General features: G+C 43.2%; 1 long non-coding RNA gene across 3 annotated transcripts in view; it reads left to right on the plus strand.

Moving 5' to 3' along the window:
• Window positions 1-27,150, plus strand: part of LOC107320377 — a 75,393-nt gene that overhangs the window by 33,637 nt on the left and 14,606 nt on the right. The window contains exon 3 of one of the 3 annotated variants that reach the window (XR_004308909.1): window positions 23,667-23,717. The exons of the other annotated variants lie outside the window; for them this stretch is intronic. This is a non-coding gene — a long non-coding RNA (uncharacterized LOC107320377). Of the gene's footprint in view, window positions 1-23,666; window positions 23,718-27,150 lie in introns of those variants that run through there. 3 annotated transcript variants of the gene reach the window in all.

Here is a 27,150-nt window from a genome sequence, read left to right on the forward strand (position 1 = left end):
TGCTTCCTGTGGTGCTTTCTCAAGATCGCTGTCAGAGTCACCACAGGAAGAATTCCTCCTGTGTTCCTGTCGTCTCAGGGGATCTGCTTGATAGGCACAATGTATTTGCTTGCAAGCACTTTAAATAATTTCCAGAGCTTTAAGCCCCATAGGGGGGCCTAATCCTAAACTGAAGCAGCTCAATGAGACAGGTCAGACCCCTAGAGACAGTCTATTAGATAAACAAGTTCACCTTACAGGGCTGGGGATGTCTCAAGCAACTTAATGGAGTAGTGGTGTTATTTGTAAACACATTCTAAGACGTTTTGTCTACATTGTGTTATTACCATAATCATTACTTTTTACCGCTGCTCTACAAGCTTTGCCTAACAGCTCTCATTTAGGCGTCCTGAAGCTTTGTCTGCTTCAAGAAATAGTGAAATAGCAGAAACAGAGTCATAGAGAGTCAAGCGACTTGTGGTGCATCCAGGTTTGTGGCAGAACATACAGGTGCTTTTATCCAGAATCGAACTTACTTTCTGGGGCTGCACCACCTCTCTGAATGAGCCTTCAATCTAAAAGGTTAGAAATATCTTGGTTACACTGTGGCTCTTCACTATTCGGTAAAGTATGACTCCTTTTTTCTTGCTTTTATGTACATTTTCTGATTTACTTCCAGAATCCTTCTTGTTCTCTCTGCTTTTATGCAAAGGTTAATAGTATGGATAACAAAAGCAGTGTGCAAAGCGATTCCATTTAAATAAGATTATCACACCAATCTTAGGCTTCTTGCAAGGAGGAAGAGTTGGAAAATGACTGTGAGAAAGACATTGCGGAAGCATTCTGGCTCTCTTGTTCTCTTCTAGGAGTACTTGAAATCTGTATTTCCCTCATAAAAGGGCTCCCAGTCACAGGGGCCAAAGTCCAGGTCTACCCACACTATGGAGGAGCTGCATGGCACGCTTGTTATTGCAAGGTCTAAGAGCAGTCAGTCACTATCAACAACAAAATAAAGAGGCCTCTTCAAAGTTTAACCAGTCCTAGTTGTCAACATCACCACTTCTAGGCCATACAAAATAAACTGCTGTCTTCAGTCCTGGCAAAGCAAATTAGTGAGAGGACAAACAATGGGTGAAGCATGAGGGAAGTGGGGGGGAAGTGACTGAATTTCAAAGAGCAGGAAGGATGTTACACAATGTAAGAAAATGAAAGTTTGTCGGAAGGGGAAACTTCTTTTGTTAGACTGAATAATAGAGTTGCAAAAAGACTGCAGGGTTTTAGGCACAACAGCCAAATACCTCACTTGATCTTTGCTGGAGACCATAGGGAAGTGACCACTACAGCCTCTTCAGACTGTACTCTTTCTTCAGACTTCACTTCAGGCTTGTACCAATTTCCATAGGTGAATGTTGAGGGTTTACAATAGAATAACCCAACTGCTGCATTTTGCATGGGGAAACATATCTCTGGTGTGGGCTGTTGGGAATTGCTCTATGTAGAGCTACAGTGGTGAAGAAGCTAAAACTAATCAGCTGTAGAGCAGGAGTGGACATGGTTTGTAGACTGTCAGCTGGAGACACTTGAGCTATTGCAGTTAACTGGTTTGTTGATATTCAGTCCCCTCTTGGGATAGTGTTACTGATCACTAGCAATGCTGTTCCTTAGCCCAACTTTGCAAAGCATCAAAACTTCCAGGTGTTATGGAAATTGCATGGCTCAAACTGTTAAATTTGCCCAGATACTGTAACTACACAGACAACTGGAAAGTAAAGGGAACTTAAAGCTGTGCGGCAGACATGGGAGGAAAACCTACTCATGCTTTGTACCAGCCATCCAGAGCAGGGACCTTGTTTTTATTCCTTGCAGCAGGCTCCAGCTACTCAGCTGTCTGAATGTGTATGTAAAGCAGTATTATAAATCTATGGTGCTACATACACGTTTTCATTCCTATTACACTATATACATATTTTATTATGTTTATCATTAATATTCAGCATGAGGTATTAGCAGAAGTCAGAAGCAGTCAGTTCTGCTATGGTTCCTCTGATGAGCTCTCAAAAGGGGTTTCCAAATGCTCAAACCTCTTCATTTCTGCCTTGCCTCATATGAGCTCCCTCTAATGCTCATGAGAATGTGCTGCATTTCCTCATCCATCCCTGCTCCATTAGCTTGAGATAGTCAGAAGCAAATGCACAACCTTTTGGCATAGGCCCAGGCTTTGCCTAGCAGGATGAAAAATGACTGTGATTATAATTAGTGTTGGTTTTGGTCTTTTGGTTGCAAAACTGGGAGTTGCCCCCTTCAGCCTTTTCCTCTTAATAATAATTAATTATTAATTACTTCAAAAGAAGAGGAGGGAAAAGAGAATTACTGGTACTGTGTGGAATAGATATGATGGGAAGACTTAGAAAATTGTCTGATGGGAAGTTGAGACTCTGGAGTCTGATTTGAGGAAATATTTGACTTGGTTTATTACTTCATCTTAAACATGCCCTGAAGCCCACTGGAGAAAGATTTTTCTCCTACTTTCTTTACATGCCATGTGCAAGCACATGCTGGAGACATGTATTTGCTCCTCCTATCTGATCTCAGCACTGCTCCTGAAGCCATGTGTACTGGTTAGTAAGACGAACAAAAATGCCTCTATGTGTCACACAGGTCACCATGGCAGAAATTCTCTGAGTTGATGCTTCCTGAAGGCTTTGACTCTTCCTTGCCAAAGTACAGGATAGTTCCAAGGACAGCATGTAGGATGTGACCTATCTAAACAAGGAATCATGTGAAGGAGAGAGGAAAAAAAGAGAAATTAAGTCATCTCCAAAGATGAGGCAAGGCTGTAGTCTTGCTCAAAGCTCTGATCTGACTGAAGTAGCTGAGTCTGGGGTTGAGATAGGGACTGCCCATTGGAAATCACTCTTGTAATGATCATTCTGGTCCTTCAATAACAGGCTGTTTCCTTTTTTTTCTGTGAGAACCTCCTTTTTTTCCCCCCTCATTCTGTGGCCTCCCCATGGTTCTCAGTGCTGTAGGTCAAAGCAGTCCTCTTTGGGTGTTCTTTTTACCTCCTGGTGTGAAATGTGCTTCACCAGCTGCTGCTCTTCCATTGTTGTGTGAGTCCTTGTCTATTTCCTTTTCTTCCTAACGTATCTCATCATTAGCTCTGCTCTGGTTTTCTCTGCCAGCGCTAGCTCTGGAGCTGGTGTTATCACTGCTGTGTGAGTGATGCTGAGCTCTCACATCTCCTTTAGCTTAGCCTTTCATTTTTCTTGTTTGTCCCCCTGGATTGTACCAGATCTCAGCTCCTCTGTAGCTTCCTGCCTCTGAAAGCTTCAAAGAAGGCACTGTCTGTACTTAGGTGCAATGTTTCTCCTGGAATGTTGAGCACTGATGTTGCGGTCTTGGTTATGTTTCTTGAGCAAATCCCTATTTCTCAACGTCTCTGTTTTCCAAGGTGTAAAATACAGGTGATGTTGATCTGTAAACTGTCAAATAAGTGCGAGGGGCAACTGTCAATTTCTAACACCACCAACTTTTACTGAGATGTCACACTGAGATTATCACTTCTTTATCCACGTCTCCTCTGTTAGGTTCATGCTTCAGCATCCCAGACACACACAGGCTGATTTGTCACATCCACTCCTTTGTTAAAATCCATCATGGTCTGATTGTCACTGACCTGTTCACAGCTTTCCCTTATGATATAATTCCCAAAGCCATGTACAGCACCAGAAGCAGGGTTACTGCATGTTGAGCAGAGGCTGATTAGTGCTAAGGAAAGATAATTCACCTGTGAGGAGTCTAGATCAGAGTTGCTTTCTTGACTACCTGCAGCCTGCTGAGAAAACCCATGGCATGGCTATAATTATATTGGTATCAATCAGTGACCTGTGTCTCTTTCCCATTGCTCATTTCTCCTCCTTTTTTACCTTTCCTACTGTCATGCTTGTCCCTAGACACTTCCTGACTGCTCCCCTTTCCTTTCCCTACTACTACTACTTCTTGCTCTGTCGCTCTTCCTTCCGCCTCCTCTCAGGCCATTCCTACCTTGTTTCCTTCTCTCTACAGTCAGAAATCCATCTCTGTGATGCACCATCCCTTAGCTGGCTATACAGACCTTTATCTGTTTTTATACCTCTCTGTAAGGAGATGCAGGATTTTACGTGAAAAATGATGCACGGAAATGAATTACTCTGTGTAGTTTGCCGTTATGTGAACTTACCATGTCAAAAGAGCTGTTTGGCTGCTTTAATATCGTCTTCCCTTCACCACTTGATGGTGCTCTTAGACACAGCAATTCTTTATTATGCTGCAAGAAGAACCAGTACAGCTGGTGTTTCCAAAACCAGCCACTAAATCTGATGGATTTTAGTATCCCAGATCTCTGACCTAATCCAAAACTAAGTTCAAACCAATCTCTGAAGAAGAAGCCACTTTTTGAACAGAATTGGAAATAGCATCCTAAACTCTTACCTGTTAGGGTAAAAGCCTGCTTTCTTCTTTTTCTATTTCTTTCTTCCTCATCTAGCTGCTTTCCGACTATTCAGTCAATTGCTGCTATTTCCTGAGAGTTTCTCACCTTTCAGCTTTTGGCTCCTTCATGTTGCTCTCACCTATATTCTTCCCCTAATGCCTGTTTCTTGTCTTCCATATACATCTTCCTGTGTGTATTAGCTTTTTTCCACCTTCTCCCACTTTACTCCTCTGGAGTTCTTAATCTCAGCTATAGAGTCAAGTCCCAACTGAATATAATGGACTCTGTAATTTTTTTTTTTCCTTTTCCCTCTTAGATTGTCAAACCTTGCCTCTTTCTGCTTCTGCTACATTCACATTGCATTTAAAGCAAACAAACAACCGACAGCAACACCAAAAGCAAAGCAACCAACATCTGAACAACTCCAAACTCATCCTCTTATCTTCATCCTTCTTCCTTCTGTGAATGACTTCCTAGTGGTACTGCTGGGAGGAAAACCACATCCCACAGCTTAGCAAAGGAGTCTTGGTACAGAAAGCCTCAGAACTTCCCTTGGCATTTGCCAGTGCTATGGAGAAAAATGCTTGAGCTGCAGTGAAGAAATTCTCCCAAGCAGATGCACAGTGATTCAGGTGCAGAGTTCATGCTCATGGACATATTTTCTCAGAAACAGAAGGCTCTGTAGCTTTGGTTGCTGCTGTAAGGCATGATGATCACCAATACCTTTGTAGCTTGAGTTAAATTTATTTCTTCATTCTAGGCAAATGGTTAAACTCTTACTAAATGACAGCAGGCTGCTGTCCAAACCAGAGTCCATACAATCATTCTAGCCACTCAGCAAAGTAAAATTCGGTGGACTCTGAAAAAAACAGGGAAGGTGTATGTATGTTTGAGAGAAAGAAACTTCAACACAAATATAGGCAAAGAAGGGAGCTGAAGCACAGCCTGTTTAAGCAGCTGGTAGCCTGACCCTAAGGAAAAGCTTAGAGTTTGATGCTGTAAGAAAAGAAAATCTCTAGCTTGTTTGATTTCTCCTGCATAGAAGAAAATAAGACTCCATGCATTCTTTGCAAATAAGATATCATAAAATGAAGACTTTCCATCTCTTCCCGTGGAATAACCCATAAGACCATGAATTTTTGGCTAGCTGAAATGGGGGCAAAAGGGAAAACGATGCTATGAATTTTTAAAGAAAGAGCCAGAACTCTAAAAAAATGTGTTTTATCTGTGAATCTTAAAGCATAGTATAAAGAAAGATTGTTTTCTCCTCCTCATTTTATGGAGACGTGGAATGGACTGAGATCAGATACTGAGGTGAGTATTTTGACGAGGGACCTCTCATAACTCAAGGAAATTGAATTCTTAGCTCCCTATCCTGCCTACAGCTGTGTACCATACTGCCTCATGCACTTTCAGCAGTCCAAAACCACGTGAGGAAAGGGTTATCTGCTGGTTAAAGGTGGTGACTCTTGGTTCCTGTTCTGAGCACTGACAGCACTGTGCAATCTTGATCAAGTTGTTTGGATTTTGTCATTTGCAGTGATGTAGATGGTGGTTCTGCCATAAGATGTGAGGCTGTGGGTCAGCTCCCAAACCCTACTCTGAAATAACACCAGAACCATGCCAATTCTAGGCATATTTTTCCTGTGAAAGTGGACTTCTGCTGGAAAGCATCATGAAGGTGATGGGGCTATTGAGTCAGACCTGCCACATAGAAGGCAGCATGACAGTGTATCAATCTGGTTCCCTGTAGCTGATTTTTCTGTAGTAGAAGCTTCCAACTTACAATGCCCGCATAGTTCTGAAATCCAGGCAACAGCCCTCTTACTGGGATATGGTGTCATGGTTGAACCCATGTGAGTGAGATCAGAATTGGTCCCTTGATACTTATGAAATGATTGTAATAATATTGACTTAGTGGGGCATTCTGACGATTAGTGAAGGACTGTAATATATTATGAAACCTGCAAATGACAGCAGGAAATCATAATGATCATATTCCTCTTTAGTTCTTATGTATATGGATCTTGGAGTACCTCATTAATGTTATTAAACTCCAGAATTCTGTGTGAGGGCATTAAGTAATTCATTGAGCCTATGATCATAGGAATAATTTTTGGTTGTCTCTATACTGTACATCACAGTGGCTTCTATCCCTCATTGCAGCTCCAGAGATAAAACTCAGGTCCTCCTTTTCTAAAAGATCAGTCACCAGCCACTTAAGGAAAAAGTAGCATCTCCATTAGTGATGATCATGGACTATGCATTGCAATTAGCAAATACTGCTTCTAACCAATAGACAGGGTGCTGATGGTTTGTCTGTGCAGCCAGAGTAGCTTGGCAGTCTTCAGTATTCACTGATGTCATCTCCCATGCAGCCTTGGGAGGGAACAGAGCTTGCCTTACCTCAGAAGAAGCTCTGTGGGGGGCTTTCTCAACCTGAATAGGGTAAAAGACTCTGAAGGTAAACTAAGAGCATGTTTCTTCCCATTTCTGCTTCTGCTGTGGATGGGCACATCTATGTGTTCAAGTACAATCAGAAAAGAAATAGATTTGAGCTGGTTGGGTCCAGACTGGCAACTATTGCTTCTGTGCGAGTGTGGCACCAAGCATGAAATAATGCTTTAGTGTCTGGAGGCTGGCTCCTGCTGGGCAGCTGCAGCTGCAGCAGCAGGAGGGATGTGTGGCTGTGGACACTTGAGTATGTCAATCTCACCATAGTGTAGAATGCTGGCATTTGAATAATCATCCCAGGATGTTAAGTGAAACACCTTGCTTGGGTGACACTAGAAATTCTCTTTACAAAGCTGTTCTTCACTACTCTCCAGAGAGTCACACAAATGTTTATTTCTGCATCTGTTGCACTCTTGTCAGTCACAACTGCTTGAAAGAATATGGCATATTTCTGTGATATATGTGTGCATATGTAGCATATATATAATTTTGAGGTGGAGTTGTTGGAGCAGGTGCAGAGGAAAGCCATGAAGATGATCAGAGGGCTGGAGCACCTCCTGTATGATGACAGGCTGAGAAAGCTGGGGCTCTTCAGCATGGAGAAGAGAAGGCTCAGGATACCTTATGGCAGCCTTCCAGTACCTGAAGTACCTACAGGAAAGCTGGGGAGGGACATTTTATAAGGGCATGTAGTGACAGGAAGAGGAGGAATGTCTTAAATCTGGAAGAGGGTAGATTTAGACTAGATATTAGGAAGAAATTATTTACTGTGGAGATGGTGAGACATGAACAGGTTGCCCAGCGAGGCTGTAGATGCCCCTCCCTGGAAGGATTCAAGGCCAGGCTGGATGGGGCTTTGAGCAACCTGGTCTAGAGGAAGAAGTTCCTACCTATAGCACAGGCTGGAACTAGGTGATCTTAAAGGGCGCTTCCAACCCAAACTATTCAATAATTCTGTGATATATAGCCTTATCAAACAGACAGTTGTGTCTGTGATGAGATAGTAATACTGTAGAGGTGCGGCAAGAATGCTAACAGCTTCCAGTATGACTAGACCTTCCTCACCACTTCAGGCCTTAGAAATTATTCTGCTTGATTTCAGGGAAAGTCCTATACCTCTCCAGCACAGCAGTTCACTGTGCAGCACTAGAGTAACAGGGAAGAAACATTTATTTTTTTTTTTTCCCCTCTCATTTTGCTGTATTCCTGTGCAAATGATGACTGGAAGGCTAGGGACGGACTGTTTCTGATATGAGGTCTCTTCTGGGCTGGTGAGATTGATCTGTATGTGCTCAGATCTGTTCTGAATGGGAAGGCAGGACTGCTGCTTGTCTTGCTGTGATCACTGCGTTGCTCAGAGCACCCCTCGCATCCCTTGGGCTCCCTGCTGAGGGGGCTGCAGCTGAAGAGATAAAGCAGGATCAGGGCAGGACAGAATGAGTAGGGAGCCCTAAACCACCAAGAGAACTGGCATATAATCCCAGCTCTTCCACTGCTGTGCTATTAGGGCCTGAGCAAATTACTTTTTTTCCCACCGTGCCTCAGTTTCCCTGTTAATTAAACGGGGATAATAATACACCTCTTGCAGAAGCAACACAGTAATTGATCAGACGATATCTTTAAAGTGCAGTAAGATTTACAGATAAAAGGTGCTGCGGAAGAGCATTGTTAAAAGTCCACAGTGAAACCTCACAAAACCCCCTGAACTGAGACCTCTTGTCAACCTGGATATTTTCACTGTACCTTTGAAGATGAAACTCTGCCGCTTACACTAGTTTGCTCCAATTCAGTAGGTTTTAAGAGGCCACAGGGGGACCTGTTAGAGTTAAAATGGATTGAAAATGTTCTTTGAGCCTCTAGAATAATGAGTATTTCCCTTTCTTTACGTTTTTGGATCCAGATGAGATGCCGTTCAGTGGCTGTCATTCTGCCAACATATGCTTTTCCATTGCGTTGAAACCTGAACTCCCAGGGTCAGGCATTTGTAAGCAGATGAACGTTTTTTGGAAGTACATTAAGTAAAAGAAACTCGAGTAGGAAATTTTAATTACTTTTAAACTCTAAGCTACATCTTGTTCTCCCCATTATAAACCATTTTGATTCTGCCTTACGCAGATGCTGGCTATTCCTATTATCTGCATTAAGGTGATGATCTTCCTAGTGTCTGGGCACATTTCATGATTATTATTATTTCATATCTCAGCAGTGCCAAAAAGAGAGGAGAGGACATTAAGATGCTAGACTGAAGCCTGATTCCCAGGCCTGGCGCTGACTTTCAGTGCGAACTTTGGCATGCTGCTGTCTTTGTGCTTCATTTTCTCATCTCTGAAATGACATTTCCCTGCTTTATGGGGTCAGTGGATTCACTGGCACAAGTTGGGTCTTAAAAATACTATATAGAGGGAAAAGCTCTGATTCATATCCAGTTGTGCTAGAAGCTGTGCATGTATCTGTGAGGGGATGTCCCCTGTCCTACAGGGCTTGCAGATGAATGTGACCTACTAAGGAAGAAAGGAGAAAAAAAAATCTCTTTGCCCTGCAAGGACTGAGTTACAGCACCTGCACTGTAATAGGATGGAGAATGAAGTACTGGAACAGGATGCTTGAAGGCACTATAGGGTTTCTCTCACCATTAAGTTTAAGGACAGTCTCCATCAGGATTGCCATGGTTACAGGTGACTCTGTAGGATTAGGGAGAAACTTTCCTGCGTCCCTTTCAGATCCTTTTTTTGGTTTTTCTTTCTTTCTTTTTTTTTTTTCCTTGATGATCTCAACAGCTCCCTCTAGAAATGGAATTAGGCCAGAATTGCTTCATTTTTTTTTTTTTTTAATTGACTTGTGGAATCCTAAAATATTTCAGGAGGAGGTGTGAGTTGCTACTTTGAGCAGCAGGTTGGATCAGATGACCTGCAGTGCTTTCCAACCTAAGTTATTCCATGAGCACTTTGATGCCACAACAAGTAAGGGAGAGCAGGGTTTGACCTTACCCCTCTCATTCACACAGAATAAATTCATTTCTACAGAGCTGTGAAAATGCTGATTGGTAAGAACTTCTGGAAATCGTGTAAACAAGCTTCCCCAGGTCCATAATCAACACTGGATTAGGTTAGCCAGGGCTTTGTCTAGTAGAATCTTGAAAACCTCAAAGAACAGAGATGCCACAACCTTATTTGCTCTTTCTAGAAGGTTTGCCAGAAGTCAATAAGCTTACTCTTTTTGACAACTGACATGAAGAGCTGAGAGCAGTCTCTTAGCCAAAAACAGTCCTTCCTACAACTTCCCCATAACTACCATGTTAGCCTAGATAATCAGTGCTGAATGTAATTATGGTGATGGTAAGAAAAGCACATTTAGGATCACTAGATACTTACTCCCCTTCGACTTGGAAGATCTTGACTGAAATGACAAAAAAAAAAAAGTGTATTCTGATCTCCCTTCTTGTCCTAGTGTCTAGTTTCTATATGAGCAAGACAGTGTTTTGTTGCCCCCAGAGAATGCAGATGCTGACATTTTCTACCAACCAAGTCTTCCTACTGAATCTCATGAAATGTGCTGCATTGGCAGCAGGTTACAGCCTTTCGCCTGAGAAATGGGGGCTCACTGAAGATGGTTCTAAACAGCAAAGTTCAGTTTTGGATCCAGTTCTGGAACTGAACATTTTGAGCTGGTGTCGAGAGTGTGGTTTTTACTGGTTCTTTTATTTTTAATTCTACTATGCTTTCAACTGAACTTGTGCTAATTTAGAGCTTAGCTCCCCATTGGCCAGATCGCTGGGTGAAACTTTAGAGGAAGTGACAAGGAACAGGGGAAAAATAATTTCCAAACCAAATGAAAGTCAGATGTAGCTGAGCAGCTCCCAGATGAACCTCCTAAGAATCCAAGGGAGATTCAGTGCAGACAGATACATAAACAGGTGAAATACTAAGCTTGCCTTTCTCATGTGGGTATCTTGGGTCTGTCTGAGCTTGTGGGGGCTGAGGAATCTCATTGTATTGAAAACTCAACAGACTTCTCCATGCATCCTTGCACTGTGAAATATGCCATGATTTGTACAGCTTCTCTCCATGCTTTCTGGCACATGAGCACGTATGCCATTTTCTCTTTTCCTTTTTGTGAGGCGCAGGAGAAAACAACACAGGCAAATTTTGCAAAATCTATTTCAAGTCAGTAATTTGCTAAGTGCTCAGAGCTTGTCTCTCTTTTTTTTTCCCCCCTATGATAAGTAATTTATAAATAAAAATACATTCACACTCACTCTAATATTTGCTTGTACTTGAATTCTATTGGCGAGATGTGTGAAAATTGCCTGATGGTTGAGATCACCAGCAAACCCAAAGTTACAGGGAGTAATTACAGATAGCATTATAGAACAGAAGGATAATTTGATCTAAAAATTCGATCTAATGCTCTCGTGCAGGGACATATTTCTCTGGGATAGGATTTTGTAAAACAAAAGAGAAAAAAATAGTATGGATGTGAGCTAGGGAAAAGCAATTATTCTCTCATAATATGGGAACACAGTGCGCCTGGCTCAGGAGAGGTATGAAATACAGGAGAAAGAAGGGGCTGCAAGGAGCCTTTATGAGCCCCAGCAGGTTTACTCAAGAAGGTTATTCAAAATGTGCATGGAAGGCACAAACTCCTGAGCACAGTGGGGCAAAATAGACATGTGAGGAAGGATTTACAACACATATACTGAATGAGAAGGAAGATACCTTGACATTTTGATAGTGAACATGTAAGAAGCATGTAGCATGCATCTGGCCTCCTTGAGGTCTCTGCCCTGCCCACAACACTGGCCAGAAGGGATAGGAAGATCCCAGTGTAGTGAGGCAGAAGCCAGGAGCATCTGGTTCCCTGCAACCTTCAGGAATCCTTGCAGAGGAGCACAACTGTCTAGTGTTAGTCTTCTAAATGCTCCTTAATTATGCAGAAACACTGGCAGAGGATATGCCCTTTTCTTAGGGCTCCTATTGATATTCACCAAGCATGGCTGAAGATCTCAAGCTATTTCCCACGTAACTGCAAGTCTCTCCCCTTTCCATGAGTGTGTACAGCCCCAGAGTCAAGACCACGAGGCTGGTCTATGGAGAAGACCTCTCCCACAGACTTCCCTCATCTTAGTTTCATACTTCCATCTTAAAAACTTCCCTCTTAAAAATGAGGATTTTACTGTAGTCTCAGAGCAGGGCTTGAGAACAAATATATTTCCAAATCTTTTGTATGACTGCTTATTACCAGCACATACTTAGCGTTCTCCTGTCTGACCTTCAGTGCTGACATTCAGGAGGGCAGCAGAGGTCCTGATGCTCACCTATACTTTAAACAGCCAGAGAAGTGCTTGTTCCCCACAGGCACTCACAGGTTAATGGCAATGCGCAGCTCTGCTGGCAGCTAACAAGATTTAAACACAGGCTAATGACTGCATGTTTTCACTTTAATCAACGCACAAATCGCCCTTTTATTATTACGGGTTTGATTTTTTTATTTTTTTTTTTTAACTCCAATTTAATTTATAATTGAATTATGCTCCAGACTGTAATTGTTGATATAATCCGCATCTTGAATTCCACATTCCCTCTGTGCTTCACCCTAACCTTTCAGCGAGGGGCCTGAGCAGCACAGTAAGCAAGTTGATGCACAGCACTGGGTTCAGCTGTTGATCTGAGCATAGGAGAAATAGGTTGCATGGCCTCGGGGTGATCTTCCTGTGGAGCTCTGTGCTGAATCCACAGGCTCCTTCTCTGTGCCCCATACTAGAAAGCACATGCTGGGAAGGGAAGATATGAGATTTCAAGAACCCATTTGGTAGCTTAACACATTAACCATCCTTCTCCCTCCTTCCTGCATTACTTTTGTTCCCCTCATTAAATGTCACCATCCTGACAGCTGAGTTTGGCAGGAGATTGCATGAGCTCTCCTGACCCTGCTCAGTGCAAAAGAAGTTAGCTAAGCTTAAATTACTTTTCAGCACAGAGGGCAATAATGCAGGAATAGATGAATTTATAAAACGTTACCCACGTCCTGAAGTTCAGCGTGTTCAAAGGTCTGTGGGTGTCTAATTCCTGAAGTCAGTGGAAGCTGGGTATAGTGCAGCTATGCTTTTGGAGATAACGCAGTCTCAAAGTCAATGCCCCCTTTGCCATGCATATGGGCAGTGATGGTACTGAGTATGTTGTTTTGTCAGGACACCTTATCATTAGTTATGACTAGCTGAAGTGTTGGAATATCATTTTTCTGTACGAGGCATTTGAGTGATAGTTGAACGTCACATTAGAGAAAATGTGTTAAGTAATACGGCTTAGAGGATATATTTTTTTTATCAGTGGAGACATAGCTAAGACCAACTCTTAATGTGGCAGTAATTTAACATTCTTAGCAAGAAAGGCAGAGCTGGTGTGGGCGATGGCAGTGCTAGTTGTGGCCAACCCAGGCCTTGAGTAATTAGATGTGGACATCTTGAAAGTTCAGGCTTCTCAAATGGCAGACTATCCCAGTTTTGAACCTCAAGTAAATTTTGTCCAGTTGTTACCAAAGGTTTAAGAGTGAACTCAGGAGAACTGCATTTCTTACTGTATTCAGAACTGTCCCTCAGCCATGGGGGCACTGGGCTGTGCCCCCTTTCTGAGTATATGAGTATATTTGGATATAATTGTCTATCAGATCTTGGTAGGAATCAGCTGGGGAGCATTTGCAGCATATTATTGCTCTTTAGGTAAAACTGGCAACTGTGAATACTATTTAACTCTCTTAGTCTGTAAATTCATACAAAGGAAAATATAAAGAGGAATCAAAGAGCATCACAAACTCCCTAGGAAGTCTCCTAGCCAGGAGATCACTTCCCTTGCTTCCTGCAAACGATTTCTGCATGGGATACATTGAAGTCTGATCAAGAGCTCTTGGCTCATACAAACTGATGCTGAGTAGAAATGCTGTATTAATGTCTGACAAGAGAAGTGAACAGAAACTGCCCTAAGTATAGCCCCTGGCTGTATCTATGTGATCCTGGCTGCTCGATTCTTCCAGGGTACCAGCACAGATACAAAGTCCTGTCTTCACTGAGTTGGCTTGTCAGCTGTTCTGGGGACTTTCTTGGGGACAGAAACACATCCTTCATCCTAATGCGGTGCACTTCTCCCAGTAGTGTATCTCCATTCCCAAGAATAGGCCAACTTCAAACTCTTCACAAGGCCTCAGACTTGTTTTGAGACCCGGGCTGCATGGACCAAGGGGTCTGGACTTTCCCACACTGAGGAATCTCCTACTGTGGGAATGCGTGAAGAATACATGAAGAGTTATTCCACTAAGCTGTCCCAGCCTTCCAGGGGTGTCAGTGGTGGGGGAGTAGTTAGGGGTAGACTTTCAGCTCACTAGTTACTTCCCCGTGCTTCCTTTTGAATGCTCTTAGGGCATATTAATGCATGGTAGTTTATTCCATTTTCAAACCTGCCTCACCTAAAGGCACTCCTGTTTTTTGGCAGTGTATCCATTAGGGAATGAATGAAGGGTAGTTGGTGCGCTATAAAAAATCACACCCTTGCTTATTGCACACTAACTTCACTTTATATGTGGAATATTCCAGAATGAAGAGTATTTTCACTTTAATCAATGCACAAACTGCCATTTTATTATTATGGTTTATTTTTTTCTGATGTAATTTATGATTGAATTATGCTCCAGACTGGAGCATAAAAAATACTTTTATTCCAGTATAACTACTCCCCTTTGGAAGCAGAGTCATTATAATGGAATAAAGTCCATTTTATTCCAGAACAATGTAGTGCTCTCTACTGCCAGCAAAGGCCTGAATGTTGTAATTTATAAAGAGGGGAAAGTGAGGGTGAGAACGGGGGGGAAATTAAAGCAAGGATAGTTAACTGATAAAGGTCTTGAGAATATCATGCATGTGAGGACTGAATGCAGCCCGTAGTGAGGAACACTAAACATCCGCAAACTAAATAAAAATAATAAAAATGTCTCCTGCCTTCTCCTCATACATCTTATGAGGTGGTAGGAAGGGCTGCAGAGAAAGGATTGATGTCTCTTGCTGGGAAGTGAATTATTCAAACTCCTGGCTGCAGGGAGCTCCTACAGTTATGTATCCCAGTCTTCTTTGTGGTTGCCAAGGCAAAGGTAGCCTCTGGTTTTCTGTGGGAAAGGGGTAGCATTGACAGTGTGATTCCCCCTTGCTGCTGGAAGGCCAAGAACTGCTTGGGGCTAGGACTGTGGGTACAGGGGGGCATGTGTGCCTCACTTACTGACATACAAGCAGTCTCCTGCACAGTCACAACCTCCACACTCTTCACTGTAGGAACTGCATTGGTCATATGTATAAAATTTGCAACGGCAATTCAAAGGTCTCATTCCTCCTCTAGTACGACCAAAATGCAGTCAGGCCCAGCTAACCCACTGAAATCACTAGTAACACCCAATCTCAAGCTTAAAAGGCCCTAAATGTGTGCACTTTTACTCCCTAAAACAGCAAAAGCATTTTTTATTTTATTTTTTTTAACCAGAGGGCAATTACAGTTCACTAAATTCAGCTATGGAAGGAAATGCAGTCACATTCGATGTGCTTGTTTGTTAGTAATGGGTCAAATTGTCACATCTGTCACACCACTGCTGTGCTCTTGCACTTCTTGGGTTTGGTGAGCTTTTAGGATGCAGCGATAGACGAGAAATGGTTCTGTTCTCTCCTGTCAATAATTCCCCACGTGGCAATCAATCTGATCTTGCTGAGGGCCAGGATCTGTCTCTCAGAGATTTCACGTTGTGATGAAAAGGAATGAAAGATGTTTTTCTCCCCCTCGTAGTGTGAGGGATAGCATCCTTATCCCATACTCAGTCCCTGCTCAGTCTGCCCAAGACCAAGTGACTCTGCTTGGCTGCCTCACTGACCTCACACATCTTCCAGAGGTGTGGAAGTCTGTCAAATCCTATCCTGGTGGTGTCACTGACACCAACACCAGAACAGCAAGATGATCTGACAACGACCTGGCTCATTTCAACTGAGCTTTTCTTTCCAGGCTCAGTAATCATGCACAGGCAGCGTATGTGGAGAGTGATAGGGGCCTCTATAGGAGCCCTGGAGAGATACAAACCAGTGCTCACTCCACGGTGACAGTGTAACTAGAGGCAGGCACTGGAGGGGCAAGGGAAATTTATATGATATGTCAACCATATACAATATTCTTCAAAATATATTCTCTGTTTGCTGAGCCAGGGGTTAGAGTGTCTCATAAAACTTTTGCCTACACATAAGGAAAATAAGTATTAAAAGGTTTAGGTATAAATTCTGTCGGAATCAAATAAATCTGGCTGCTTCTGATAGATAGACTCTGCAGTGCTTGTGGAAGAGGAGCCTTTGGAATGAGACTTCAGCAAACCACTGTCAGTATATTAAAAGTGGTGACTCCAGCTGTGACCTCCTGCCTGCCAGATCTGCTCCACCTCAGAGATGGTAACATCTGGCAGGTCTGTTCACAAGTCACTTGGGGATCCTTCATGCGACCTTGCAAGATGGGCAGACTGCGTTATGCTTAGAAGTCTCTTTCCTGGGAATGCTTGGCAACTCTGGAAAGCCAGCATAGCTCCTGCCTGGCTGCAGGCACTGCTTCAGCGACTGGAGTCCAAGTGGGAAAGACCCTGCCAGTTTTGCCTGCTTTTGAGCAGCACTTCTCTTTGGCTTCTGTCACTCGTATTTTCTTTACAAATCTATTAGCTTTACCAGGCCCATTAAATGGCTATTAGGCTTTCGATTAGCAGATGCTGTGGATGGTTTCACGCAGAGGTCTCAGCACAGGCTCCTCCTTTGTAAAAAGTGAAGAGAGAGAGGTGGGGTTTGGGAAAGTGGGCCAGGAGTGCAGTAGGGACAGAAAGGAAAGGGGCAGAAGTCTTGGAGAGCTAATATCACCTTAGAAATACAACTAACAACCCTAAACCAGAATATCAGTTTGTGGTATGGGAGGCTCCTGAGGAACACACAGAAATCTGCTGCAGATCACAGGTTTTGCTTGCAGGTGGGGGTGGGCAGGAGGAGACAGCACCCAGGTCCACAAGTGAGAAAATAATAATTAGGCATCCAAAAATAGCAAAAAAATATGCAGGAGGTAGCCACATTTTAAAAGCAATAGTCCTGCACAGATAGTAATTTATTACTGAGAAAATGCTAAATGGATTTATATCATAAAGCTTTACCAAATACTGCTGACCCTACCCTGCAGCATCCCCTCTAATTCTGGTTCTTCTCATCTTTCTCTAACATGTATATGTGTGCACATACAGAGTTTGGTCAAAGAACCCTCTATCCGGACCCTCTTTTCTGGCAGTTGAAGCGGTTCTGGGTATCCCCAAAGCCTGAGCAGAGGCAGCCAATCATGCCGAATTGTGTTTAGCGGAGCCACGTTATTGTGGCGCTGAAAAATGAGCACAAGATTGAGACCATCAGGCTCATTTTTATTGTTCGTTGGAAAACCAGATGTGAAAGCTAATGGATTTGGATTGGTTGCTAGCAGCAAAGCCTCATCAAAGATCCTTTTTTTTTCTCTTTTCCCTAAGGGCATTCAGTACAATTCAGTGATTGATTGGAAGCTTCAGATAGTTTGAATGTGGATCTGTGTTTGGGCTGGATCAGATGCTCAAGAGGAAATCCAGCCTGCTGCCTTCAGGCCTGCATGGGGCTGCTGCAACTTCAGTCATAGCAGGCTGGGAGGCTCTCCATGAAGACAGATGGCTTGGCAGACTGGTGTTGTTACGTTGCTGGGTTTGGACAGTGTGGGGAAGAGGAATGTGGGTAAAATGAAGGTGTGTGAAGTCTCAGGACTAGCTAAAATGTTTCCCCCCAACAAAGCTTTTCTTATAAAACAGAGGAACACAGGGACAGTGGAGGCTTTGAAAAGAGAAGGTGAAGAACAGAAGGTACAAAGTGTCACCTGCCGGAAAGACTGTAAGTGTCTCTCAGAAGGGATGCTGAGGTGTCTGAAAGATGCTGAGGGCTCTGTGATAGAGGCATGAAGATTTAGGTAGGTTAGATGAACAGGAGATTAGTATCAAAATGAACTCTGTATGTGGGATTACACTGGGTTGCAGGGTCACAAAGGACTAACCTGTGACTAAAGTGAAACATACCATCAGAGTTTCTGATTCAAGTTGTTCAACTTTTACTAAGCATTCTTCACTCTCCATCAAGAAGCCAGATGAGTTACAGATTTGTGTGTGCCTGTCAGGTGCCTGCTGCTGCCATGCCAGCCTATCCTCTGTTGGCATTCATTTGGGTAGTTTTCTTCTTTGTCTGCAGCACAAGTAGTTAATCACTTGGAGAACCTAATTAGGTGGTAACAAACCCAGGTGCCTTCCTTCTCTCAGTGTAATAGGACATCTGCCACTGCTCCAAGAGCACTTAACAATGACTGACTAACAATGGCTGTAATGTATGGTCATGAAGAGAGAATGGTTTTCCTTCTGTGCCTCAGCTAGGATGTGGTTAGTTAGGAAAGTCTGAATTCACAATTACCTTGCCCTGTGCCAAAAAGGTGTGTTCCTGGCTGCTACAAGACAGAAACCCCAGCCAGAATGGCATGGGCAGAAGAGATGCACAGGTCTCCTATGGCTCAGTCAGGAGAGGAGTGGGGAAGACTGGATGAGTCCTGTGCTGGAGCTTGGTATGGACACATCAGCCACCATGCAGTTTCAGTGTGGCACTTGTATGCCTCTGTTGAGTTACAGCATATGATGCAAATGCTCTAAGGGATTTTTTTGCTTTTATGCTGACTGCGTGCCAATTATGTGAGGAGAGCTGATACTCAGTCCAGTGTGAAGCTGGAGAGGTGCAGAAAGGTGGTAGCTTATCTCACAGAGAACCAAAGTGCAAACTTGCATTTGTCAAAATATTTTGGACAAATTAGTTCCAACAGAGTGAATTTAGATTGTCTCAGTGACTGGATGGACATGGCACCTAGGTGGGTTGGTGTACTCATTACCAAATCCTGGCCTGCTACTAGCATAGGCCTGCAGAATGCTGGTTGGCCCTGGGTTGTGGCCAAGCCCTGCAACATGTGCTGTGCCCTCTGTAACGCTGCACAAATTGTTCACAACTAATAATCTGGTGGATGCATTACACTTCCCACTCTGTATGAGGAAAGGGATTAGAGTTTTCTCAAAGCTACGCCTTCAACCTTTACCTGTAAACCCATTAGTTCCCCAGCCTGCTATTAAATTGAGACATGTTACTGTGTTGTGGTTGGGTGCTGGGTGACAGTCTCACCAGGCTGCTGCTTCTAATTCTCTCCATCTCCCTCCCCAGTCAGCTGGAGGAAAGCAAGTCTGGCTTCTAGTTGGAGTGTCTGCAGGAAGAAATGTATGCTTCTATTTTCAGTTAGTCTTAGTGTGTACGTTTTGTACCCCTAGAGCACTTCTGGGAACTGAACCTTCCCTTCTGCAACAAGTCCCCATGTCTTACTGCAGCAAGTAGCCAAAACTACAGTATGAGAAGGAGACATCAATTCTAATTGTGTGGCATTACACCACGACAAGGTGTAGGATGTTTTTTCCAGACCCAAGTTGCTGATTGGCAAAAGCCCTGGAGCATGAGGATTAATAAGTCTACCGGCATCTATCTTAACTAGCATAATTGAGAAAGCTGTTTCTATTCGTACAACTGTCTACTTCCATCTTTTCTGGGATGTGCTGAACCATATCACTCGAACCGAACAGGATACAAATCCGTTTAGCAAATCCATAGCTCCTTTCCTAACCACATGCAAATACTTTCTCTTCATCTTGCTGACAAAAGTGCTGTGGAATAAGGAGTACAATGGGGCGCACTTGGTGTGTGTTCCTCCCCTAGGCAATAAGGGAATTTTGCAACATGCTTCAATGAGAAGTTCAAAATCCCTCTTGTTTAAATTGTCCCAAATTTGTTGCTGCTTAATCAAAGTTAAGCTACATTCTAGGCGTTTCTCCCTCCTTTTCAGCATATAAGGAAATTTCATGCTCATGAAGCTCAGTGACTAATAGCAGTTAATAGCATAGCAGCAGATGGCATACGAGCTCTGTGAGCTTCTAGGCTGGCTGCGCAGTGCCCCCCACAAGGCAGCCCTGCTGTTTCCATCCAGAGCCCCACACCCTGCTCTTCCAGTGCTCCCCACAGCCTTGCATCCCCCCCATCTCCCATCCCAATGCTTCCTGTAACCCTTGTAGCCCCCCTTCCTGCCCTGCAGAACTCCTCACTAATGTCTCCTTTTTTTCCCTTGGCTCACTTTCTGCTCACCAAGACACCTCAGTTGCATACACTGATTATACTGAAGATACCAGCAAAGGCCCCTCATCAGCTATTCTGGCTTAGTGACTACAGAACCAGCAAATGATAAGGTCTCTCCTATTTCATAAACATAAATGTCATGGGTCTTACTCTGCAGCTGTTCTGAACTCCGCACTTACTTTGAAACCAATGGGAGTTCTGTGCACAAAGCAGCTCCCGAATAATCAGGGTCTGTCAGCTCTATAATGTCACAAAATATTCCATGTGTGCAAATATTTGGATTATTATTTATTAGGTGTCAACAAAGTGCAAATATCAACCTGCCCCAGAGATACATTATAACTTTCGAGGGTGGGAGGATGGGGGAGAGCGTTGCATGCTCATAAAATAGCCACATGCCTGGTACCAGCTCTGAAAGCCAGAGATAATACCCACTGCTTTTCAAGTCCTTTCCATCAAAGGATTTAAAAACCGTTCATGAATTAAGGCTGACATTTTCATTTAGAGGTGGCGGGTAGATGGAGGCAGTACATCTCTAATTTGAGGCACTCCGGATCTGACTTGGAAACTTTGGGCAAAGCTAAGATAACTTATAGAGCCTCTTCCCTGAGACCTGCAGAGGCTTGTGCTCTAACCACTTTGTTGCTTCAACTGATGCTTTTTTAGCCACACCTTTTCCAAAAGACGATGAAAGGTCTCCAATGTTTTGTCTGCATGTTCCTCAATAGAGCTGGATGCTGAAGATGCTCTGGGCTCTTCATTGTTCTTCTTGTGATCAATACTTGCCTTGTGATCTTGCTAAGCATTGCCAGCTCTGTCTTGAAGAATTAGAACTCAGGATGTTGCTAGAGATGGTGGTTTATAAGTCAATGACAAATGTGGTTGGGTGACCCAATGCTTGGAGTTCTGTCCCAGAACCTTCTTTCATGGGGGGATAACGCTTGCTGATCCACAAGGCTTAGCTTTCACTTCTTATTCTTGATGTGAGGCAATGATATGTGAATACGAAAGCAAATAGTGGGTATGCCAAGAGGAATTTGACCTTTCTATTCCTCTCAGTTGCAAGTTGATTTTGAGATTGCTCTCTTTTTCTCTTTATCTTTTAAAACTGCTGGCACTTTCTGTGTCCAGAAGGAAATATTTTATGAGAAAAATTAGCGTCTTAGATGCCATGTGGCACCCTCTGGTCAGCAACAAAGCACAACACAAATTAAAAATGGAGAGGATGCCCCCAGGGAACAAAGAAATGGAACCAGTGGGATATCTTCTTAGCTTTTGCAGGGTCTGCATGCTTTTTCAATGTCTGGACTGTTACTGATTCTTATAGTCCTGTGTCTTCAGGCCCTGCTGTCTGTCATGTGTAATGCTCGTCATATACTGCTGGTGAGCAAACAGCTTCAGTTAATACTAGAAACTCCCTCCCACAGACTTCTTTGCAAAACCCGCACCATTGCAAGATTCGGGACTACTCATCTGAGAATCCAGGCTTTTCAAAGGAGAGAAGAAATTCTCTATTGTGCCTCTCTGGAAGGTTAAAAAATAACCAAGATCTTCCAGCTACTATTGCAGAGTTTATGCAACAGAGCTCATGTGCATTCCTTATCTGCTTCAGTATGAAGTCAGTTAGCTTAAATATGCTATTTCTGTGCAGGACTTGGAGCAGGAGGGCACCAGTGACAAGTTCCTATATGTCAGCTGAGAGGAATGTGTTTTCTGCTATACCTTCAGCACCACCTTATGCCATTTTCACAGTAGGTCAAAACTAAACCCTAAAACTAAATGTTGCAGGGCAATGAAAAAGTGAAATTAACGGAAGGACAAACTAAAACCCACAATAGCTTTATGCATTTCCTTCAACTTGATGTCTCAGTGAACAAAGAGGTGAAAAATAATTTGCTCTGGCTTAGAGTTTGCCAGCCAAATAGACAGAAGCCTTGAGGAGATGGTTAGTAGCACTGGGAAATGCCAGAGGAAGAAATTTCTATGATTGGCTTTAAAACCTCTCTTGCATCATGAACTGTGGAAAATTTTTCCTTATCCTACCTTGTCTAATGGAGGTGGGAGAAGGATTTTCACCATACAGAGAATGTGCAACTTGACAAGTTTTGGATTTTGGTGAAGACTGAAAGGTAATGACATTATGTAAGCAGTTATAATAATAATAATTAATGTTATTATTCTGAGAGAAGAATCATTTTTTCTCAGCAGGGGCTAGTCAACCAAGCAAAATGCAATCCCTCCTGAGGGACTGCAGGAAATTACTTCAGGTTCCTTCTCTCTGGCTCCTACTTTTTGTACTGAATGCTGCTAAGGATTCAGTATACATGATTGCAGAGTACCCAGAATTTTACACTTAGAAGATAGCATAGCTTATTCAGTGATAGAGCAAAACAGTCTGACCCTTAATGTGTGATTTCATTGCCTGACCTCTCTCTGAGTGTGCGGTCCAGCTGCTTCATCCCTTTTTTTACAGCTTTTTTGCACGCTGCTCCGTTAGCCTGGGAGATGGACTCCCTCTTTCTGTGCAGGCATGCATGGTGGTTTTTTTTAATAGCTTGAAGCATTGTAGTGCTGCCAGGCTATCGATTAGTAAAGTGCCCACATGGCCCTGAGTATAAGCTCTGCTGGGAGTGTTTTGCTGTGAAATCTGTCCCCTGCTCTCACAAACACCTGCTTGCCTTTTCCTTGGTGCTGCAGTTGGGAGGCATGGGAGATCCGCAGCAAATCTACATTGCGTGTTGGCTACAGCCATCCACTGAACTGAGAGTGAAGCAGGCACAAGGGGAAATGCAGGATATGGTCTAGGCAAGTGTTTTGGTAGAAATTATGGTTTGAGTGAGTAAAGCAGTATGCAGTGGCTTTTGCTAAGCACTGTATTGGGAAAATTTTACTGTCTGCCTCTACCCAAAATGTATCTGTCTATAAAGCCCTAAGGCAAGAGCAGCATGTGAAAATGTTGGATGCAGACTCACATAATGCTGTTTGGAAGCAGGTACCAACTCTACAAACTTTAAAGCTATTATCCCCTAGGAATGTCACTGTGTATGTTGTTGTGACTTGATGCAGGTATTTCAGAAAGCCATGAAAGAGAGTGATGCCATTACTTTTGAGCCACAATAGTAATGTATCAATAAAACAGTTGTCAGGATTGTCAGGAAAGTGTTTTTGAGGCAACAACAGTGATCATTCATTTAGGCATAATTAACAACCTGAAATGGAGAAACTTGAAACATGGGCTCTTAAAATAAAATACCTTAAAATAAATACCTAAAAATACAGACAAACCAGTAGCCAGTTCAAGGCTTTTTCAGAAAGCTTATGGAATATAAGCTAGTGTGGAGAAATCATTTCTGTGGGATGTGCTCCTAGCCTTCAGGTATTGACTCTTTATGGACTAGGTGTAGCACACATTGTTCAGTCCATCGAACATCTAATCCACATTGTTTAGATCCATTTGAAGAGTTTGTCCAATCCCCTTCATGGCTGTTTTTCTTCCCAATATAGGGTTAGATGCTTCCTCTGCAACACCTCTCATGCCTCTCAATTTGTCCTGGTTAGTTGACGGATTCTGGATCACGTAGCAGCCTTGGGAAGCAGACAAAACCAGAAGCTATTGTTTTCCTCCAATTAAATGTCAGCCCGATTAGCATTCTGAAAATCTAAGTTGTAGTTTATTTTTTTAATCCCCAGCCTCAGTTACATGTGCCAGATACCTCTGGGGATGTTGCTGGACAACGCTCTGTTCTTTCACTGGTCTATTGACTACATGCCAAGTAAGATTTCTTTCCAATCGAACACTTGTGAAGATTTAGACACTGTCTCTATCACAGTTGGTGGTATCTAGTGAAACAACTTAGTTCATTTGCTACACCTTGCCTGGGTCACAGGGGAAGTCAACTGCTAGGGACTATGAACACCTCATAAAAATACCTTCTTAGCTTTAAAACACTCTGCGCTGAAACAACAGCGCTGTGGTGTTGGGCTGCCTGAAAGCTGCTGTTGCGAGCAGTGCGCTCCTGACCCCTCTGCAAAGCAAAATAGGCAGTGGCTAATAAGTAAAGCCATACTGTGGTACTGAAGTCTCATGGAGGCTCGAAGAGCACTGTACTCATGGCCTTGACAAACTGGAAAAACACTGGCTACACCTGCACTTGCAGAGAATAGTATGCTAAGCTCATCAGCTCCTAAATTTTATGTCCTGATCTATCAAGTTTATGACAGCAAAAATGATTATTTGCATAATAATGCGGCCTATAGAAATGAAGTAATTCTCTGTCTAGTGTAGGATGACGCTCTTGCTCCATACTGTTCAATAAATATCTAGCTCTCACTCTCCAGCACAGGCTGGGTTTGTGCTGCAACTTATACAACTTGATTGAGTGCAATGGAGCTTTACTGAATTAAGCTATGTGAGCATGAGTTCCCAGAGCCATGAGAACTTGCAATTGTTTAACAGAATTGGAGAGATGCTATGTCTCCAGAGAGATGTCATGGCTTCATGGATAGCCCTGCTCTTTACCAAACCGTCTTTGATGTCAGCAGCCATAGAGCAGCATAGTTCTTGGTGCTGGCTTCTAAACTCTTGGGCTCTGAATGAGCTCCATGTTGCACTGGCTTCACTGTTTGCTGACAGCTAGCACAGGCATATGTATGTGTTGCTATGACATTGTTAGTGATGCTATAATAATAGAATCATAGAGTGGCTTGGGTTGGAAGGGACATCAAGGATCACAAAGCTCCAACACCCCTGCTGCATGCACCATTTAATATTAGAACAGGGCCTCATCCAACCTGACCTTGCACACCTCCAGGGATGGGGCATCCACAACCTCTCTGGGCAGCCTGTTCCAGCACCTCACCACTCTGCTGGTAAAGAACTTCCACCCCATATCCAACCTAAATCTTCCCTCCTTCAACTTAAAACCATTTCCCCTTGTCCTGCCATTATCTACCCTTGTAAATAGTTGATTCCCCTCCTGTTTATAGGCTCCCTTTAGGTACTGGAAGGCTGCAATGAGGTCATCCCGCGGCCTTCTTTGCTTCAGGCTGAACAAACCCAACTCCCTCAGCCTATCTTTGTAGCGGAGATGCTCCAGCCTTCTGGTCATTTTGTGGTCCTCCTCTGAGCCTCTCTAACAGCTTCCTGTCTTGTATTGGGGTCCCCAGACCTGGATGCACTACTCTGGGTGGGGCCTCACGAAGGCAGAGTAGAGATGGACAATCACCTCCCTCTCCATGCTGGCCACCCCTGTTCTGATGGAGCCCAGGATACCATTTGCTTTCTGAGCTGCAAGAGCACACTGCTGGCTCATGTTAAGTTTTTCATCCAGCAGGACCCCCAGGTCCTTCTCTACAGGGCTACTCTCAAGGATTATTATGTGATTATACCTTCAGAGGAGTGTAGTTAAGCCAAGGCTGCTGTGGAGACTGCTCCATCATTTCACACCCGATGTTAAATCACCTGTGTTAATTAGAAATGAACGCCAAATTAACTTAAAAACAAAAAACACACGGTCAGACTGGGACCTTTGTTGTGAGATTAAGAGAGTTTCTGGATCACACTGACCACTGAAATGATTGTATTCTTTTCTAGCATTTAATGTTTATAAAGGTGGGAAATGTCATTGCTGTGTTTAGGATAAATGTGTCACCCATGAAGATGGGAGCCATATTTCCTTGATTCTTGGAAAACTTATGAATCATGGAATCATAAAATGGCTTGGGTAGATGAATGCAACAGTCTTCTTGTCTTGATGCAAGGACAAAAATTAACAGGCTCTTATTGCAAGGGATATTTATTGGAATAGATTATCTAATGGCAAGGGCAGAGACTCCTTGCAGTAGATAGATTATCTGGGGGAGTCTTCACCAGTGGTATTTTATTAAGAACAGTAATGGTGGAAATAGTTGAGACAGCAGAAAAGACCATGGTATCAGGTTGTCCATTTTGGCTTCATCACCCACAGAACTAAGTACTGTTTCATTCCATTTCTTCATCCGCTCCTTTTCTTCTTCTTCTTCCTTTTATATATATTTTATAGTGATTATACATTCTGTTTCTTCTTTGATATTTAGTGTGAATTTAGCCAGCCCTAAAACTTGAATTATTTCATGGGCTGAAGCCATGTGAGCAGCAAGCTATCCTTGTAATAAGAGAGAGCCAGTGGGAAGGAGCACGAGTGAGAGAGCCAGATTGTCTCTCACGCCAGTAATATGAGCCAGAGTCTAGGGCTGAGACCATGAACTGTCCATGTGTCCTGCATGCAGCATGGAAGCAGAAGATTCTGTTGATTCCACCCCCTTGGGCATGCTTACCATGCTCATCACAAATTCGTTATGAGTCTTAACACATAGCGCAGCTGAGCAGCTGTCCCATGCCAAACTGTCTTTTCTATGCCCTACTGGGGGTAATTTTGGGGGTAGATGTTCAGCTCAACCAGCTTTGGGTTTGTCCCTCAAGGACAGTTATTAAAAGACCTGAAACTCTGATTCTGTTTCTTTATTGGCTGGAGGAGATGAAAATGAACTCTATACATGGAAGCCAGCTGGGATGTGAGCAGAATTGGCCCATAAAGCTCTGGCTTAAAAGAGTCAGAAGCATGGAGAGAGAAAGTGTTGGGAGGGTGCAGGGGAAGAAAAGAGAACTGGAGAGGGGAGATAGAGAAGAGTAAGGATTATGCATCAGCTTCATCTCCTTTTTCTGAGTGGTTTCAGAAGCACCATGGCCTTCAATGACCTCAGCTCTTATCGTCCTAGGGTTGCTGTGACCTTTTTGCTTCCCTGTTTAAAAGGTTTTCCTCATTCTATTAGTGGCCCATTCCTCCTCCCCACCCCCAACTCATTTCTCCTTTTATAGCATGTTAATGAGCAAAGTGCTTATGTAAATGAGAGGCAGAAACAATTGGTTTGAATAAGGAATGAAATTGTCGTGGTAGAGGCAGAATCCAGCTTCACTCCAATGAGCGTCTGATGCTCGTGAAGGCCCTCT

This window comes from Coturnix japonica, chromosome 1 (genome assembly GCF_001577835.2).
Source record: "Coturnix japonica isolate 7356 chromosome 1, Coturnix japonica 2.1, whole genome shotgun sequence".
NCBI classification, from domain to species: Eukaryota; Metazoa; Chordata; class Aves; order Galliformes; family Phasianidae; genus Coturnix; species Coturnix japonica.